This window comes from Vidua macroura, chromosome 3 (genome assembly GCF_024509145.1).
Source record: "Vidua macroura isolate BioBank_ID:100142 chromosome 3, ASM2450914v1, whole genome shotgun sequence".
In the NCBI taxonomy this organism is placed as follows: Eukaryota; Metazoa; Chordata; class Aves; order Passeriformes; family Viduidae; genus Vidua; species Vidua macroura.
Genome location: NC_071573.1, coordinates 61104078 through 61125140, shown reverse-complemented (window position 1 = coordinate 61125140; position 21063 = coordinate 61104078).

Below are 21063 nucleotides of genomic sequence, written 5' to 3'. Positions count from 1 at the left end.
TATTTTGTATACAGATGTTTTTACTGCCATCTTCCCCCTCACACTTAAAATACTCTGCTGCTAAACTTCAAAACAAAAAAACTCACATCCAGGTGTTTTTAAATTGTTTTAAAATTGATCTTGTTGAGTCTTGTCACTTTTAGACATTTATGACAGACAGTTACTCTGAATGAGACAAATCCCTCATCATTTAGGCCAACTGCTATGTTGAAAAAGGTTGTGTTTTCAATTTTAAATACAAGCAGTTCTCAAACTCTTTGCAAAGAATAATTTTCTTTTTCATTTTATTAAATCATACTTTCAGCTCTTTATAGAAGTTTGTAAAGAGAATACGTTTCTGGCTTAGTATTTTTCTTTAGCATGCACAGGAAAAACGTAAAATGCTAAAAAACCCAAACCATTTCTCCCATCTCTCTTTTATCATAGAAACCACCAGGAATGTCAGTTCTAGGCCTTCCCTTGTTCAAATTCTGGGCAGTCTGAGATACCTACTGAAGGGTTTCTCAGTACATGCAAGTAAAATTTTTCATTGATTTGTTTCTGACCAACAAGAAAAGTGTACTCAATACCTTTCATAAGAACACATTTACTGAAAGACCATCAAAAGTTCCCAATCCCCACATACACACTAGTTTTTAAACTTTTAAGACCTTGCAGTTTTCAGTTAAGATTTTATGAAAGCAAATAAAACTCTTCTGAAAATATCCTCAATGGCTTTTTAACCTTTTCTTTCTTTTTATCATCTGCAGTTCCTAATGACAAAAGTCTACCAGTTCTTCAGTTATCCATCAAGTCTCAGAGTACACACATGGGCTGAATGTCTGCTGCAAATATATAGAAAGGATTATCACTTTCACCATTTCATGCTTCATACCAAGACACAAAACCATACAGACCTTTCTTGAAAACAATTTCTTAAATTGTTATTCTTCATACTCAAGGGTACAAAAAATTTCTTCATTAAGTCCCACATAATTCCCAATATGAGCCATCTGTTATAACTCAAAAAAAAAAAATCCTTTCCTGTTCAAATTTAGTAGGCAACATAGCATAAAATGACAGCACTTCAGAAACTAAAATATCTAATTTAAGCAAAGAAAGAAAACACATGGGAAAAATCTCCAGCAGTCAGTGCTTTCATACATGTTTAATGCTCCCACAAGACCAACATCATTCTTTAGCCCAAATCTAACACCCATCTCCCAGTTTTCACTTGACTATGGATTTGACTCTTCACTTATTTTGAAGAGAACTGCACAAAACTCTCCTAATGCTAGAGTCCCCTCCTTTTACCCCATCTTTTTTTTAAAGTACGTTTGAGTACAAAATTAAACTGATGCTTCCTTCCTGCCCAGCATTTATCTATCATTCTGTAATGAGGATAATAATGAAAGTAGGTGTCTAGAATTTCAAAGACTATTTTTTGTCATATACAGTATTACGAAAAATGCTGCAAGGCTGAATAATCTGCTGTGACATCTACCCTTTCAAACATAATTTATTTTGACAATTTTGGTTCTTCTAGTTGGCATGAGCAAGGAAGGATGACTGGCAGTTGAGGCCCTAGAGTAGCTACATTTCCTGTGGTTTTCTTCATTATGATTCTGTACTGCAATACAACGTGAATTTGATTTAAACAGCCAAAGGCCTCACTCTTTCACTGAGTTCCATGTCAACAGAATGGCTCTCTGGGAGATGAAAAACTTCCCATCTCTCTGAATTGAGGGAATGAAGTACATAGGGTGATGTGGACTCCTATGACCCCAGAGGCAGAGGGTTAGATGGAATAAACCAGAGCCCTTTTCTCCACAACTTTGAATTATATGAAGTTAGAGTCATCTTAAGCACTGAAGTGCCTGGAGGCATAGACTGGCCTAAGACAGCAGAGAATGATACCTCTACAGTTTGCATCAGTTCAGACCTCTTGAAGATCCAGGAAAGATGCAAATATTACAGGTTATTCTAGTATTTCTTATTTAGCACCTGTTCAAGCAACAACTCTATTTTATTCCTTATTTAAAGATTCTGAGTTTATGCTATATTTGCTTAAGGGAAAGTCATTGCTCTTCTTATATTTTTTTCTTGGCTTGTTCTTTGCCTGCATTGTGGACAATTATGTTGAGAGGAGAGTAAACCTTCAGCTGTAAAAAAATATTCCTGCTTAGAAACAAGTGATGTTGTGTCAAACTGTTACTGAGACACCCATGTACCCAGTAGAGTTTCTACTTCAAATGACCAGAGGAAACTACAGGCTGTCCTTCACTGTGTCTGCAAATGCCACCTCCAGAGCTCTTTGGGCCCACACTGCCCCAGAATCAAAATTATGAGCCTGATCCATCAACTGAACAGCAGGGCAGCATGGGCTGACTGTGCAGCAAAATTTGCTCACTGCAGAAGCTACAGACAGGCCTGCTGCCACCCTGGGTGTTTTGTTTCACTTAATGTCACTGCGGAAACCTTTCTTCCCAATTAGACTTAGTAGCTCTGCTGCAATCCACTACAGCACCCAGCATTAGGGTTACTCTTGATGGAGTACAGCAGAACCCCAGTTTAGGGAAAAACTTCCAGACATAGGTAATATCAAACATTACTGGCTACTTTCTTTTTCCACACAAAAAAAAAAAAAAAAAAAAAAAAAAAAAAAAAAAAAAAAAAAAAGAAAAAATAAAAACCAAACAAACAAACAAACCCCAAAAAAAGCCCCAAAAAACTTACTAAACCCAAGCTGCAAATACAACCTCTTACATCTTTCTCACAGATCTGCAGCATTAAGAAAGTGAAAAATAAACCTTGTACGTGTATTCCCTTAAGCCCATTTCTTTCTGTTAATGACTGCATTATTACTACTATTTAGTCAATTTTGACAATCTGAACAAATCTCCCCATAAAGTAATAGAAGGTTTAACAAAGGAGGTGAATTTGGCTTGAATAGCTGATTAGATTGGTTGAAAATTCACTGACACTGAGGCAAGTAGGAAAACCTAATAACTTCTTGACTGCTTTTGAAAAACCACTGCCTTGTGCAAAGTCTCAAGGTCAAAGGGCCAGGGTATTGTTAATACTCTATCTCCTCCAGGCCATGGAGGAGATCAGCTGGGCAGAAGACTGAAATCCCCAGACAAAATCTACTTGCAACAGTGGGTTGCCCTAAATTATAAAACCCAGCTTTCAGCCGATGCTGCATCCAGCTGGTGCACATTGAAGGAAAAGGTCACAACATGCAAAACACTGAAATCACATCTCCGTACAAGAGTGGTATTCATGCAGCCAAAGGGACAGCAGTGAAATAAGCAGGTCAGGAATGTCATTACAGCAGGACAGAGAAAAAGGTTGCTACAGATAGGAGTAATTCATCTGCAAATCTGTACCAGGGCCAGATACAAAATAGCTCACTATGGTTTTCCTCTGGCTTTTCTCGTGTAAATGAAAGATTGTAAAAAAACCCAAAAAAGTTCTACTCATTGTGTCAAAGTTATACTCATTGTGTATACATTTGACAGTTTACTCTCCTGAAGATTACAGCTATTCAACAAGCAGTTAATGGTTATGGTTCTAAGTAGGTTTTCAACAGTGTTTCTAAATTACTTTGGGCCAGAAAATTCAAGGTTGCTTCCTATGCTATTGAGTTGCTTATTGTCCATTCTATAAAGGGAAAACAGAAGAGGGAAAAAAACTCCTATATCCAGGCATTACACTTGAAAATACAAAGTAAAGACAGCAGTGTTGCTTTCTAGTTCAGTTAAAGAAGGATTAAGCCGTCATCACTGATCAAAATCCAACATACCTACTTTAAACCTGACAAGTAAGGTTCAAAGCGAAACTGTAACCTCGATGTTCATCCATACCGTAGCTCTAAGGCCAAGTTTGTGAGGTGCTAATACATTCAGTGCAAGACTGAGGCAAGCCTGGCCACAGTGCACAAGCACACCGTTGTACACATTGTCCATAAGGTATCTGTTATTTTAAGCCTCCAAGCAGTTTTATAAACTGAACTGCAGCAGGAGTGTGCTTTCAAACACCAGCTGGCAGTGGCATGTTGGGTTGTGAAGTCTCTAAAATGTGATTCTATAAAAGACATTGGATGTTGCTGCTGCTTAGAAACTGTTAAAAGTACTAGACAGATGGAGAATTAAGTTTACCATTTAGCTGCCTAGTTCATGGACGGTCTTCTGTTCCCTGTTTATGAAACTAAAAAAAAATTTATTGTTTAGTTTGTCTTTCTCTTTTCAATGGTGTTTTTAATTAACCATTTATCTTTGTAATATTCTGCTTTTTGGTATATAAAATTGACAGTTTTGTCTGGTAGTATTTTGCACTGATAATCAGATAATCAGTGACCTTAAGAATATCGATTGGTTTCTTTCTTTAAAGAGATAGTATATTTTCAAAATTTAAAAAATTCTTAATTACAAATCAAAAACTGTTTGTCTTCCTGATTTTTCTACCATTTATTATGTGGCTGATTTGAGGCAATTAAGGAAGCAAAACAATTCTTTTCCTGTACCATGGGGGATAATCTTGAAAGATGTGTGGCCCTAGTTCTAGGGTAAACAATCTCACAGCAAAGAAAACCCCGAACCATCAAAATCCTCCACCTCACAGTAGAAAGAGCTTGAAGAGGGTGCCTAGTTCACTCTCTCATATTTGCAGAGCAATGGCCTAGGCAATAATTCTGCATTTTTATTTGTGCACAAGGTTTGTCCCATGATAATGTCTTTCCCTAATAGGCATCAGCACCCCACGTCTGTACTTGGCAAGTGTTCCAGTGAGCAGGAGAGCAAGGAACAGAGGAAAAAGAGCTGGGTATGTAAGGGTTCTGCTTGTCTTTTTTTAATTTAGTAATTCCAACTTTGGAGAGATTCCTCTCTCCTGAGCAAGTTCAAGACAGCAGACATAAGAAGCACTTGAACTCTGTAGCTGGCTAAATGCAAGCACACACTTCAAGATAAGGGCAATTTTACAGTCCTGCTTCGTTTATCAAACCTGACTGTGTACTGCACATTTTGATTTCCATGTAATGGTTTGACTGTAAATTTACCCTCAGCAAGATCCTTTTATATGCGTTCAAACTAATTTACCTCTTGCTGATCGAGTCCTAAGTTGTAATTTGCTTAAATGCAGAGCCTAAATTGACTAAATCAAATGCATTTGCGCAAACTCAATAAGCAGAACCATTATCTACTGAAATAAGCAAGTCTCCTAAGAGCATCAAATGCTTCCTTACAGTGGAAGAGTTGGCTCAGGAGCCAACCACCACTTCTGCTAATGACCATGTATTTCCCTCTATTTCATTAGCCAGTCTGAGGGCTCTAATGTTTTTTCCCCTCTAAATGGAAGGGCAAGAGGTATTCATAGCTTTATCAAGCACTGTAACCAAAGCAACTAAAGCTCATTTTCCAGTGTAATCAAAAGACACCAGTAAAGAAAGATACATTTGAATATCCCTGTTAATGCATACATTAGCTAGGCCAAAAATCTCAGCCTCAAAGATCTCAACCACAAAGATCTCAACCACCTAGCACATGGGATCCATTTGCAGAAAAGGTCATAAAATCATGGTGTCACCACATGTTTTATATAGCAGTGTAACTACAGTTGAGTCAAACTGACCTGCCCCTGACTTGGTACTTAGAAAGGAATATTGATTTGCAATTACAAAATTTAAAAATTTAACACATTGGCATTAGGCAGGAGGGCATTCAGCCTCTCTATGAAGGATCCACCCAAAAGGGATTGAAGGCTCTGATCTACTGCACCAGAGCCTACCTCCAGTATTTCACTATTTTAAATTTATTCAGTGGGTTTGCAATTTAAATATAATGGTGGTGAACATAATGGAAGCCAGCATCTAGTACTTTACATCATCTTGAGAAAATCACTATTGGATTAAAAGTATTTTAAGTTTTGTGAGTATTGGGAATGAGAACTGAGTGGCAGATAGTACCAATGGCTGTTCTGATATGGAGAATTATTACTGCAGGGCAGTAGTAACTAGACTGAGTATTCTAACCAGAAGTTATTGCCATGATTACACCTTCAAGCTATGATGCAAGGGAAGTTAAAAATCCAAGTTCATTCTGAGCTAAAATTCAAACTTTGTGTATCTAGTTTTCATGAAGAAAAAAAGTCCTACCAAAATTAGTAAGACAATGAAACATTTGTTTGCTGATATGTGTAAAATAAATATATAGCCAGAACTGAAAGTCTTAAACATGCAGACACACTTTGATAACAACTTTAAAAACTAAGTTTTTAACACAAAATAGTAACAAATCATAGTATTTATTAAGTACTTGTCTTTAACTCATCTGTTTTTCTATTAATAACCAAATGTCATAATTTGGGCTTACTACAAAGACCATACCTATGGCAAACCCATAAAACCAGGAAATTAAGTTACCCAATGCCATAACAACATCATTCCATTTTATTTGTTTGTCCTTTGAAACTTCTGCCTTCAGTTCCCTGTCTGCTAATTTCCATCAAAAAAGCAAAAAGCAAGACTCTTTTATGGCTTCCAATATAACGTGTAAAAGAATTACGTTCAGATCTACCAAAGACAGATTTTCCTCAAACATGCCTGAGTAGCTCTGGTGCAGCTGCATCTAGATTGGCCCTGAATAGCAATAATAAAGAGTAATAATAAAGAGTGTCCTGTAACAGAAATTATTCAATACTGCTTGGGTTCTCCACTCTCCCTAGTGCAGATGACAAGAACATGAAGGCTCTGGGAATTACCAGTGCTGTATAATAACTATTACTTTTTAAAATATTTCTGTTAAGTATTAATGCACATCCTTCCTTGGTAGTAGAAAAAAAATTGCCAAAAGGCAATACTTATAAAGATTTGTGTATGTAGCCAATCTTTTGTATGACAGGTCCTTGCCCAACAACTGAGATTAAAAAAAGGAGGAAAGGGACACTGCAAAGGCAGGCAGGTGAGGGAGCAGGAGGTAACGGGGGAGGCAACTTTGAGTGACAGCAGAGAAAGCTTCATAAAAGGATCTCTTCAAACAGCAGCCACTGAGGGAATTCTGTCTGCAGGACTGAAATTGTAGATATCTAAACACTAAAATTAGGAAGTTTGAGCACATCTCCTAATTTATTTTGTTTATTAAGTTTCCAGTTAATAACTGCTATGTCCGCCCTGCGTAAAAAAGGCACACAAATCCCAATCAGGCTACTCAGCAAGATTCTTCCTAGTAAATGATGGAGGACAGGATTTCTGAATAATGTGAATAGCAGTTCCTGACTCTAGGTCCTGGTATCTTTAGTCACTTAAGATTTCTTAGGAAATTGTACTACTTTTCTATACGGAGCTTCCCTCTTATTTTTTATTGTCTTTATATGGAAATCATAGTCCAGTAAATAGTATACATATACTAGAATATACTCACTGGAATAGATGCAGGATTAATCACATCTTTCATGGACCCTGTCTCAAAGTCTAAATTCTGGATATATGCCATTTGCAATTAGGACAGCTTGGGCACTAGGGGAATTTCATGCATTAAGTTGCTGTATCCTAAGGAAATAAGTGATGTAAAGAACCAGTAAAACCAAAAAGAAAGCCAGAGCAGTGTTACTGCCTTAATTCCAGTGCAGGCAGAAATTTATCAAAATCCATCAGCTGTTGTTCCGTCCTTTTTGGAAAACCAGTTACCACTCTCAGAAGTCCCCTGTCCAAAACCAGCCCACCTAAAGCACAAAGGGTGCTATAGATCTAGAACATAGAAACTAGCTGTAGTGTTCTAATCACTTCCTTTTCTCCTCAAGAGTGTATACCATTGGCATTACCTTGCCTATTAGAGGTTTAAGTGCTGTGTGATCTATGAGTACATCATGAGGCTGGAAATTGCTAAGGGAACATGTAGCTGTGATGCATCTATCAGACAAGACACTTGAGTACATCTGCAAAAATCACCATCTCATCAAAGAGATGATATAGCTGCAGATTTCAGGAGGTTGAAACCAGGGAGGGTGTGTGTGGGAGTGAGGGGGAAAGTGAATGAGGGGGGTATGTGTGCATGTGTATACTGTTTCTTCCTTCTGGACGGCTGCCAACACCTGTGATTACCATGCTGTCATCAGCTGCACAGGCTCTTCAAGCACACAGACATCACATAAAAATGTAACCTCATATGACACAAAAATTAAAATTAAATGTAACCTCACGTTCCTATCTCCAGTTGTGGGAAGCGAGTTGCCAACCAAATGACTCTGAAGAAGGCTTACATACCCTGCAAACCCTTTTATACTTGTACAGTATATAGTGATGTCGGCTTAAAAAACAAAATTAATTAAACCCAATTCAGCCCCTCTCTTTCCCCCTGTGACTTCCCTCAAAATCAGACATCCATGTCTACAGCAACAAACAAGAACAAACTTATTTAGCCATGGTGCATGTTCTTAATTTTTCACAGCAGTTACACATACACACACTGTCAGTCTGTCTCTTGCTGATCTGCTTATGGTTAGTGCTGTTTCAAAGTAAAAAACAGAATAAATATTCATCACTCACTCCCTTGCCTTGAAGCCCATTTACTGTGATTGGAGAGTCAGGGGCATGGAGGAGTCAGCCATTGTAGCAATACAGCTACAATCATTCTCTTCACAGCTAATGAGCAATGGCATTAAGGGACTGGGTTTGTTTTTGTTTTGTTTTGTTTTTTTTTTCTAGTTGGCTTCTTTCACTGTAAAGAAGACAGCATTTTTTCACATTGTCTCCAGACCCAATTTGAAGGAGCTGATGAAGAACTACTGTCCCTCCAAGGCAATGATGCAATTAGAGGAAACACTGTGGAATCAAATAAAGAGGAAAATATATTAGAATTAATTCACTGTGAGCAAGACTCCAGTCAGTAGCAACCATTGCATTACTGCCTTTCTAAATTGTCCTCTTGCAGTGCACTATCAGACACTCTATTCAATCCCCCTATTTTGCTCTAAGAGTTTGTTTAAAGTAATGCCAGCTGACTAAAGCACAATTACTGTATGTACAGCACATGTTAAGCTTGTCACAGTGCTTCTTTCTCTGGAAGCATCAAAGGCTGGATTAGGATGGAACTGTGCAGCCAGGCACTGCACGGCTTGGGTCTTACCCATCTGCAAGAAGCACAGCCTGGTTTCTCCCTCCCCTGCCAAGGGAGATTGCTAGATCAATCTCTCCTTCTTAGTTATTAATAAAAAATCAAACACTGTTTAGCCCCTTCAGAAGGAGAAGGTAATTTATCTTGTGTCTCATACACAGAATGCAAACCTTCTCTATCTGCCTGTCTGAACTTGCTCAGACTTGGAGCAAGCGAGTGGGCAAAGTGCTGGCACTTCTCCAAGTGCACTGCGACAAAGCCAAAGCCACAACAAACAAGATGGAACTGAAACTTCATTTCCTCCATTCCACAGATGCTCAGGACCAGGCTTTTTCTTCCAATCTGTAACTGGGTGGTACCAGTGTGAGGAGAAGAAGGGGAACAGGTCCTTCTATTGACTTTCCCCCAGGACAGCCTTTACTGGTGCCACCACTGGCACACTTCAGTCCTTTCCCAAAGCCTGGGAATCCAAGTAAATCTTCTGGGCTGATCACTTGGAAATCTATCCTGCTTTGTTAGAAGAAAGAGGAGATAAAAGTCATATGGGAATGGTTCAGTGTTCTGGATATATTTAACTTCTTTATTCCAGCATATTATGGAGAAGATTCGTCTTTCAGCATCAAAATTATTGACATTTCTGTTTCCATCTTCTCTGTCACCAAAGAAACACAGTTCAGCACATCTGCAGTGGTTTCATTCATGGATCCAAGACTGTGTAAAGCTTTTCATAAACAACTAATGACTGTGACTCCCTCTAGATCCTCAGCTTGGGACACAGCAAGAAGTGTCAATTAAAAAACAGTGAAAAAACACACTCATTAGGGCCCCGCTCTGCTAAAAACCCACATCCTTCTGAGATGCCCTGCTTTGGGGACCAAGTCAGCCAACTTTGTGAGTCAGCCACTCACACTTTGCAAATTCAGTCATAGTTTGAAAGATGGATTTGTTTGCCATATAACCCTACAGCAAGGTCCCTTACTTCATTTTTCTGACATAAATTTCTGTGCATGTCAGTTTGCATTAATATCATCACATTAGCTATATTTCTCCAATATTTCTGCAAACAGCCTTACAAGCCCAGTGGAAGGGGTACTTAGAACCAAGAAAATAATAGTGGAAAATAAGAAACTGTTTTCTGGATTATATATATGCAGGAGTGAAAGTTTTGAACAATTCATTAGTCCTCACACAGTTATTTTAGGTAAAAGAGAATTAAATTATTTTTTAATGAGAAAGAAAGTTGTTCTGCTTGACAAGGCAGTAATGAGTAGTGGCTTTTATACTGCTGCTGCTGCTGCTAAAAGCAATATAAATGCATTTAAAAAAAAACAAGTAAGATCCATCTCTTTCACCAGCAGAAAACAAACTAGCAAGTAGTCTGCAAGCAGTATCTTCTCGATGCTTCTTTTATATAGTTTAATACTTTTTGTCTAGAAGTGACTATGAGCAAGTGAAAATAATTTTTTAATACATTGCAAACTTCATGTGAATGGTAGAAAGAAGACAAAAACTTCTTGCCATTTTACCATGAAAGCACATAAAGATATTGTGGAGAGAGTTGCATTACAAGCATATGAAAAATCAGAGTGGTCAGACACTACTGAATAAAACTCACTTCAGTATACTTTATATTTCTAACTACAGAAATAACTAGGTGACAGGATAAGAAAGACAGGAACACTTTTGTGGAGTAAAAAAAGATTAAATGCTCCAGATGTACAAACATTTTGATTATACTCTTTTCCAACTGTCTCCCTACCCAGTTTTTGGAAACTGCCAGATGCTACTAGAAAGCTTTTTCTACTTGTACACTGCATATTTCATTGCTAAAATAGAATTAACATATAAGCAGCAAATAGGGTTATCTGTCTCTCTTCAGTGTTGTACCATAAACATACCAGATTGTCAGCTGGAAGTAAGAATTATGACAAAGATCCCTACAGATCCACACCCACAGAGACTGACAAGATAGTACTGACTACATCAAGAAGAAACAGAAAACAATTTAAATGCTGTAGAGCCTCCTCAACATCTTTGACTTACAGTAAACTTTTATATTTAAGTAATTCCACTTACTATCATATCAGAAACACCTTTTACTGACACTCCTTTTTTAAGATGTTCCATGGTTGATTTTCAGTCTAGTGTCCAGTGGTAGCAGGTAAGAATCTCCATATTAACAAAAAAAATTTGATCTATACAGTCTCTCTGTTCTCTGCTGCAAGTCAGGGCATCTCAGATGCAGAATTCAAGGCTAGCACAGCTTTCATCTCTTTAAAGCAAAGGCAAACCCTTGTGTGAATGAGTTCCAAATACTTGAACAAATTTTTTTTCTTACTCTCCTAAGAAAACCTTTTTTTCCTAAGGATCTGAAAGGGCCATGAAGGGTACAGAGTTGGCAGATATCAGCAAATATTCTATTCATGAGAAAAATTTTAAAAGCCTGAATAAATGTAACTCTCCAACTCTTTTGTATTCATTTTAAGCAAGCTGACATCTCTGAATCTTTGCAGAAAGAGATTTTGAGTTTCAATCTTCATCTCAACACTTTTATGATGAGAAATCTGTAATTCAACCCACCCTGAACTACAATTGCAGCAAGACCATGTGTCACTGGTAGAAAGAATGTTATTGATGGCATCATTTATATTATTGCTGCTTGATCCAGCCTAATGAAGCTCTGGAAGTGTTACTAATATTCAACACAGTCCTATAGAGTGTGCATTTCATAAATCTCCCTTATTTCATGCATATTGCTGCTACTGTCTGCAGAAGTAAGAAGTGACTGATTATGTTGTTACAAGATACTTTTATTATTGGAGGGCTTGAATGATTTTCCCTTCTATGATATTCGGATAAATGGCACTGCTCCATCATTGGCAGAGTGGGAGATGGGGAGCAGAATGTTTTCCTCTAAGCTGCAAGTCCTACAATGTGCTGAGTAGAAGATGCTTTCTCCATCTCTTCCATAATTGTGAGCCTTTGGCAGTTCATGCCTCCACCAGCCCTCTGCAACTCCTCCAAGACCAGCAGCTCAAAAGCCCCACAAAGGCTATACCTAGGTCATGTTACTCCAAAAGGTCTAATCCTTCCCCTGTCACCACTGCCAATACAGTTCATAATTTCTGTCAGCTCCTTGGCCTGTGAGACATCAGTAGCTCATTAGGACCCAGGAACTGTCACTTTCAGTCATGCTCCATCTACAGGCGGACATAGAAGGCAGCTGCTGATATATCCATGTTAGGTTTAAGGACACTGCACAAAGCTGACAAGAACTCCTGGGTCCCCATAGACGACCCGACTCAGTCATGCCTCTGGCAACTGCAGAATGGCCCATATCAACTGAGCAAGGAGAAGGAGCTCTCTTCTGAAGCTTCAACACACCATGCTTTGAACACAGCAGAATTTCTCACAGACTGGCCTTGCTCCCACTTTTTCCTAAGATATGGAATTTATGTAAAAAATAAAAATCTTTGTCTTTCAGGGAAAGGATTATCCCCATTGGGACACACGTATAACACAAGAGAGTTTATGAAAACAGAGGAAAACCTATATGTGCCTTTCCCAGCTGTTTTTATTATGCCCAAAGCTTTTGTCCAAAACTACTTCCTTCTTAGTCGCTTCTGCCAGCCTGGTGCATCTTATATGTCTGTGGGGCCCATAGAGAGCCAGGAGAGCCCCTTCTCAACAGAACAAACTACATCAAACCTACGCCTCTTCAGAGATATGTAGAGAAGCAGATTGTGTTCACCTCAAAGCAAACAAGGTCCAATGTCAGCCTGCTGTCACTTCCAGCTGAACAAACCAACATTCAGTCCAAACCATGTAAATTTAAATTTTCCTTCCTTTGCTACATCATCAGAGCCTTGTTATTTCTATAAAATGTTCAAATTCTCATTTTGATTGATACTGATTTCACGGTGTTCAGTTTCACTGAATGTTTCCTTCTGCCCATGTAATAAAACAAGGAATGGGGTTACTTCACTGTGGATTACATTACACAGCATAAATCTTTGTTTAAACCTTTTCTGGATTACAGAACTGAGACAATCTCATTTTCTACAATGCTGAGGAAAGAAAACGAGAAGCTCATTCTGCCATGCAAACTATTCAAAGTGCATATTTCAGGACTGCGGGGTTGATATTTGTTCAGTACAGGTGCATGGGTTTGTTTTGATTTACTTTTTATAGATTCTGCTAGAATGTGAAGTCCAAACAAGAGCACAGAAATTTTGAAAAAGTAACCATTTAAAAATGTGCTCAAGTGTCTGTGTTTAGAAATTGCTTGACCAGTTAGTTGCCTCCAGCTCCCAGAGACACTCCAATACAATACAAAAAAGGAAGTATTTTCCACATGAAAACTATAAAAGCAAATGAATAAGAAGTTAAAACTTTTTTCATGGAAAAGTAATAGAAAATTATGCCAGGTGATTTGCTAAAGACAAGGAGAGAGGAAGAAAAGGAGCTCTTTACTATATGTTGATTGCTACAAAGAATAATTGATTGACTGGTTGCCAACCAGGCCCTCACTGTTTAGATATCACTGTTTAATGAGTATGTGGGATCATAGTTTTAGGGAAAACGGGGACAAAACACACAGTCAGAACCAAGTGTGACAGATCCAATATTAAGAAAACAGCTAGCAATATAGTAATTTTTTTAGAATATCTGACCCATACAAGTTGGAACTGGCCCTTCTCTTCCTTAATAAACTTCAGTGAAGTCCCAGAGACAACTAGGTTGAATAATTCTGCTTACTTCATGTTTTCTCTTCTTCTGATATAAGATTAGTCAGCTTTTTCTGGGTATTAATTTTAGGGTTCGGTTTTGGTTTGGGTTTTTTTTGCTGGGTTTTTTTCGACAGGCAACTGGCTACACTCAGGACATTCTGAAGGGGGGCAAGAACAACCTATTCCTGGGATAATGGACACAAGGATTTGCTCTATTAGGATAAATTTGCAGAGAATTTCTACTTCAGAAAGAGTATTTTAAATAATTTAATAGTTAATTTTAAACTTTGTATCAAATTGCCCTCAGTCTTCTGTAATTGCTGCACATCTCCCAGTTAAACCAAATTTCTACACTAAACTAAAGGGTAAAACTAGGGCTCTGTATTGAAGACCTGGCCATTACCATAACTTCTGAGATTAGTATCTGTATCCAACACTAAAAACTACTTTTTCCTTGTTCTCACATGCCCTTGCCAGAGGGTAGACAAGGAGGTGCATTGATAAGGGACCTATTAAACTAAGGGAAGCCAAAAGCAGATAAAAGCCACACTGAAACCAGTGAGCCAGGGCATTCCTGACACCGTAAATACTTAAAAGTGGTACAGAAGGTCAGAGGAGAAATAAATTAATAGCTCAAGGACAGATCATTTGTGCCTATGTTGTTTCATTCAGAAATGAATGGCATCTGTGGGAAGTTAGACACAGAGGAAAAAGAATTTAAGAAAGACTGGGTAATTACAGCAGTTGTTTAACATTTCTAAGCAGCTCTTTGGATGATCGTTTAGGAGAATGAAGAGACAAAGATTAAAGGCAAAGGACTGCTGATGGTTTGCAGTCTTTGAGTATACTGAATGTCTGTAGCAGCTTAACTGAGGAATTAGAACAGCTGCCCTTCCTCCTTTCACATCATGTGGCTGCCTTCAGGGTCACTGGGATGCTGAAACAGCACGACGGACTGGAACACAACAAAAGGGGTGGAAAGATAAGAAAGACAGAAAACAGAATCAGGTGGGAAAGAAAATACACTCTTTCTAAATGGGAGGAAAACAAAGAAATACTACATGAGGTTTCAAACAGTTCAAGAGAGAGTGTTGCATTCGACCTAGACAGGTTTTTTTTACGTACTAATTAATAATTAGATAGTGAAGAAGGAGAGGACCTGTGTCAGAGCAAAACCTTGACAAGAAAGGCAACAGTCCAATGAGACAGCTTTCCAAATGCTGCACTGAGGTACAGTGCATCAAAACATATACACCCTGGAGGGAGACAGTACTCACCCTCCTGGGCAAACCACTGCCCCTCCAGTGACACTCGCTCTTAAAAATCGGTCAGAAAACAGGCATTTACTTCACTCATGCACTTTGGATCTTAGGCAAGAGCCCTTGGTGGGGGAAGGGATGGTGGGAAGCTTTTCTGCAGTTTCAGATGTGACCTGGGGTCCTGAATGTGAACTGGAGTGCTTCATTACTCACACTGGCTCTTCCAATACAGCCTTTAAGCCAGAAAATCCTCCACTTCCAGAGTCACCGTAACTGCACAGCTGGGGGAAGGGAAATAAAACCAAAAAAACGTACTTTGCTAGCCATGATAAATGGTTATAAAATGCTATCTAGAGAGCACAGATGCTCCTGCCTTGATTTACCAAAGCACACCATGACATTAAACTGTCAGGTTGCAACGGTGTCAGAGCCCTAGACACTTTCTCTTTACCTGGATTCCAAGGGAGAATTGATGTGCTTTTGTGAAGTGGGAGCTACTCTATCAAGGAGCCCAACAGAGACTGGCAGCAAAGCTAAAAAGCAAAATAGTTAAAAGGCAAAGAAAAGCAGAGATGCCCACATGTGGCAATCAGATCCTTTGAGTAGCGCAGTACAGGGAAGGTATCAGAAGAGAATAGAAGGGTTTTTAAGCTGCACTGATACTGCTGAAGCAAAATTTACATATATATTTTTTAGTAGCAGCAGAGGCATTTGCATTCAAAGTCAAACTCAATAAGGATCTGGACATTCTTTAACTCCCTTCACTGTGTGCTATGTGCTATAACAGTGCAAAGGAAAAGGCCAAGTCTGCTCATCCTACAAACAATATCCAAAATGCCAATCATGGCATCAGCCTCAAAACAAATACCCCATATACTGCCAAAAGAGAGAAAAGCAGCTGAGGCACAGCTCAGAGGCCTGAAGTAACAGTGATTCCTCAAGGGCACCAGGACTCTGTTGAGGCTGGCCTAGGCATGAAGCTTCACTCCAGGGCAATCTGACAGTGTCAGCACCAGAGACTTCCTTGGCTCAACTTGCCTAAGACCAAGAAGCAGCAGCAGCCTGTGTGTCACAGGAGCTTTATTCACGTGCTAAAAACTGAGAATCCACTTGATGTGCCAAGAGAGTTCTTCAGCTGAATGCTAACAGCAATACATGAAGTCACCATGATTGCAGCCCCCTCTCATCATGAATAAGCCACAGTCACAATACAATGAAAGAGAGGAAGAAACTGCTGGATATCACACAAAACAAAATGAAGATGGAAATCGATCCAGAGGTAAAAGGTTTCCCATGCAGACATCTGCATGACTGTTACTCATGTAATTTTCTGCCCTGTGGCCAAGTGAGACATGCACAGAGACAAAACAGACGATCTCTTTGACCAGGCTGAGAGGAACACAGGATAGATATGCACTCTATAAAGATGACTAGAAGTCTTAACATATACACACAAGTACACACACACACGGATTTGATGAAGGCTATTACTATGACAGGTATATTGAACACCAGGAAGTAGGGACCAATAGGCTGCAGAACAGTAATGGATAAAAACTGCATGCACAAGGGAGTGAGACATGCAGGCACTGAGAAACAATGGGTTCCATATAAAATCCACAGATTTCATTGGACTCAAGTTCTAGGCAGAGAGAGAAGTAGCGTGTGGTACATGGGACCAGCCATGAGCAGAACAGTGAGAGTCATGTCCTGAAAGAGGCTTGGAGGTCAGAGGCTTCAAGCTGAACAATCAGAGTGCCAACTATTCCTAAGTTTATTCGTTGTGTAAAACATGAAGCTATACATTAGCTTAGGTTTTGCTCTGACACTGATCCTCTCCTCCTTCACAATTTAATTATTAATTACTACGTAATATATACTGAAACACATAAATAATTTGTCAGAGCAATTACTCAGAGCACAAGAGGCAAAGCAATTCCTGACTTGGTTCTGAGGAATGTGCAGGATATGGTTCCAAATGCTGCAGTGATCATTCGGCTATTCCTCAGCAAACTGCAGGAGCAGCAACAGTACCTTCCCACATATCTACAATCTGCATTTTCTTTGAGTGAGACTAAATATAAAGGGAAAGAAAACCAGCTATTTTAAAAAAACAAACTTCAAAGATACAAGTCAAGAGTTAAAGTGTTTGCAAGAGGCAAAAACTCTGTAATAAAGGCTAAATGAGTTAATATATTAAACCCTTTCATTATTCAATCATTCTAACAAAATAATTAATTCCTTGACAATTTAAAGACACGTCCATCTAGGAAATACATTTTTTAAAAAAATCAAACCAAGCCCACACACTCACTGTCATATTTGGTGTAAGATTACAGTGAGCACACAGCAGCCCAGGAAAGGCTTTTGAGACAAAACTTGTTAAACTAGCATAAAACCAAATTACTCTTTTCTCAGTAGTAGGAGGTCTGCTAAATTCATAGGATCAACAATTAACATGTAAATGGAGTAACTGAAGAAGAGACCACAACAGAAAAATTAAATTAATTTTCTGTATCTATCTTTCGCACTGTTGCGTCATCTACAACAGTGTGCACTCACAGCCCAGAAAGCCAGTTGCGTCCTGGGCTGCATCCAAATCGGCGTGGGCAGCAGGGCAGGAGAGAAGATTCTGTCCCTCTGCTCTGCTTTGGTGAGGCCCCACCTGGAACCCTGCATCCAGCTCTGGGGTCCTCAGCAGAAGGACATGTACCTGTTAGAGTGAGTCCAGAGGAGTGACACAAACGATCAGAGGGCTGGAGCACCCCTCTGATGAAGATAGGCTGAGAGAGCTGGGTCTGTTCTGCTTGAAGAAGAGGGTACATCAGGGAGACCTTATTAAGACCTTCCAATACCCAGGGAGACCTTATTAAGATCTTCCAATACCTAAGGGGGCTTACAAAAAGGAGGTAGAGGAACTTTTTATATGCACAGAAAGTGATAGGACAAAGGGTAATGGCTTTAAATGGAAAGAGGGCAGGTTTAGATTGGATGTTAGGAACAAATTCTTTACTGTGAAGGTGGTGATGTACTGGAACAGGCTGACCAGAGAAGTTAGAGATGCCCCATCCCTGGAAATCTTCAAGACCAGGTTGGATGGGGATCAGAGCAACTTGGTCTAATGAGTGACATCCCTGCCCTTGACAGGAGGGTTGGAACCAGATGATCTTTAAGGTCCCTTCTGATCCAAGCCATTCCATGATTATATATTACCTCTTTAGGATTTATAGGAGTGACTCTAGAGAAGTTATCTCACACTGAATTTCAGTAAAACATTGTAACGCCAATTTAGAAAAATAACACTGGCTAATTACGGCTAATTACCAGCACCAGATGGTCTTTACCCACAAATTAAACAGAGATCAAGTATGACACAGCTGAATTGTTAACTGTAGTAACCCGTTACAGAAGATAACACAATTCTTTTGTAAAGTCATGAGTCATGAACCTATTGGAGAGTTTCTGAGGAATTTTATAAGCATGTGCATAAGGAAGACATAAAAAATAAAAATAAACACCAAATTTCTTAATTATCTTGTCACGAGAAAGAAAAAAAAGAAAGAAAAAAAAAGGTGTTCATATGGATAAACAAGTTTAAAGACAAAAAAGAAAAGGAAAGAATGCAGTCACATTTTAGGCAGGTCACCAGTGAAGCACTTTGAGCCAACACTGTTCAACATACACCTGATCTCAAGTGATCTCAAAGAACTGATAAGGTAGGTTACTGACACTAAATTATTGAAGGCTTTAAAGAAACAAACTGCAGAGACCTTCAGAGGGACCTCATGATACCAGTGACCTCATGACTGGCGAAAAAAGGGCAGATTAAATCAGGTTTTTTTTAAGTGTTAAGTACACAGCAACTGAGAAAATGAGAAAAAGTCTCATATTGCATTCGTGGTCACTGAATCTGAACTACCACTGGACATGAAAGGTCACTGCATTAATAACTATGAAAATGTTGACTCTGATTAAAACTGAAGAAAACCAAAACCAACAAAACAAAACAAAAAAAAAACCAAAAAAAACCAAAACAAAAAAAAAAAAAAAAAAAAAACAAAAAAACAAACAAAAAAAAAAAAACCCAAGCAAACAAATGCCAGGAAAAAAACCCTGAAACTAAACAAGTATCAGAAGTCATCAAGGTAGAGAGAAAAACAGAATTACTCTCCCACCCCCTGTTAAGATGTGAGTGCAAGGTATGTTTCTGCTTTTCCCTTTCCTGAGAAGATAGAACAGAGTAAGAAAAGGTTTAAGAAGGGCAACAAAAATGACGAAAGTTCAGCAATGGCTTTCAAACACAGGACAATAAAAAAATCTGTTACTCTTTGATCAGAGGCAAGGACAATCAAGGAGATCTGTGAAACCATAAGAAGCATGGCAAAGGTAAACACATAGGGTTGTTCCTTGAGCAAAGAAATCCCTGCCAAAGGGACAATTCAGTTACACTGTGAAACCTACTCCCATAGGATGTAGTGAATGCCATGAATTTATAGGGATCCAAAACCAATTAAGAAAATTAGTGGAAGTAAATCTCATTAAACCTCATTACCTCAGTAAACCTCAGGCATGTGGTGCGATTCCTGGAGCTGTCCTGTGCAGTGCTAGGAGATGGATTTTGATGATCCTAGTGGATCCCTTCCCAGTCAGGATTTTCTGTGATTCTGTGATGGCTATGGAACACATTCCAAGCTAACTGAGAAAGCGTATTGGGGAATTATGATCAGGTTCTTGTTCTATGCTTCAGTCCTTCCTCAAGCATTCACTGTTGACTACTGTCATAGAGACACAAGTGACAAAACTAATCAGACTTTCAAACTGGCCAAAGGCAGTCTTTCTTACAGCCCACACGTTTTGCTGAAAAACTCCAACTTTGATTCATGCGCTTTGACTTGAGATAGCAAGTCAAAGCGCATGCCTAAACACAAGTTGAAACTTCAACAAAGCTTTCCAAGTCCAATGACATCATGCTGAAGCAGCCAGCACTGATCACTCTGCCAATTCTGCTAATGGCATGGATGAGGTAATTTCTCTCCAAAAACAGGCAGTCACTTCACACTCAGCAATGCTGGAGAAGCAGTGGGTCATGCCTCAACACAGCATACAGACACACTTCCAGCAGCAAACACTCCTACAGGCAGACTGAGACTTCCTGTGCTCAGAAACACCTTTTGGAGCATCCCTTGAGAACATCAGCTCTTCTTTAAAGCATACTTATTTGGAACAGCTATGCCTTCTGGGGTTACATGGATGAATATTATTTCTGGCCTGTTCCTCTGTACATAATGTAGGTGAAGCACGCTGGCACAGATGGAAACACCATAAGGCTGGACCTTTTTTACTGACTGCTTGAATTATGCTAAAAGACTTTATAAAAGAGTAGGAGAGCTAAAATTACCCAAAAGTAAGAGTATAGTAAGTTAAGAACAGTTACTCTAAACAGGATTGCTCACAATCTGCAAGGAATCTTCAGGAAGTTATTTTGTAAGCTTAAGGACACCTCACCAGTACACAGATTTGTAAGACAGTGCCTAATAGACAGACCTGGGATCCCAGTCCTGTCATCATCAGCATATCTAATTATGCAGTTTAGTAGTACAGTTTATGCACTAATTATTTTTTCCTAGAACCAAGTGTTTTTAGAATTTGCTGCGCCACAGCCACAGGTGCATTGGCAGAAAAAAAATAGTTTGTTCTTAGCATTACCAATGGTTTATCACTGGTTGAGCAAGTATTTCCGTACTTGCTAAATTCTTCTTTATAATGATCCAAGAGGATTTGTTATAAGCAACTTAGAAATTCTTTGGAAAACATTCAGAGCAGAGTATTGCAATCCTGTGTATTCTATTCATAAACCCTGAACACCCATGTTGTAGTTGTACAGAAAAAAACTATTTATGCTGAGCTTTCACAATAATTTTCATTATTCCCAACAACAGCAGCATTCAAAGAGAAAAATTAGCCAATTTAAAAAGAAAAAAAAAG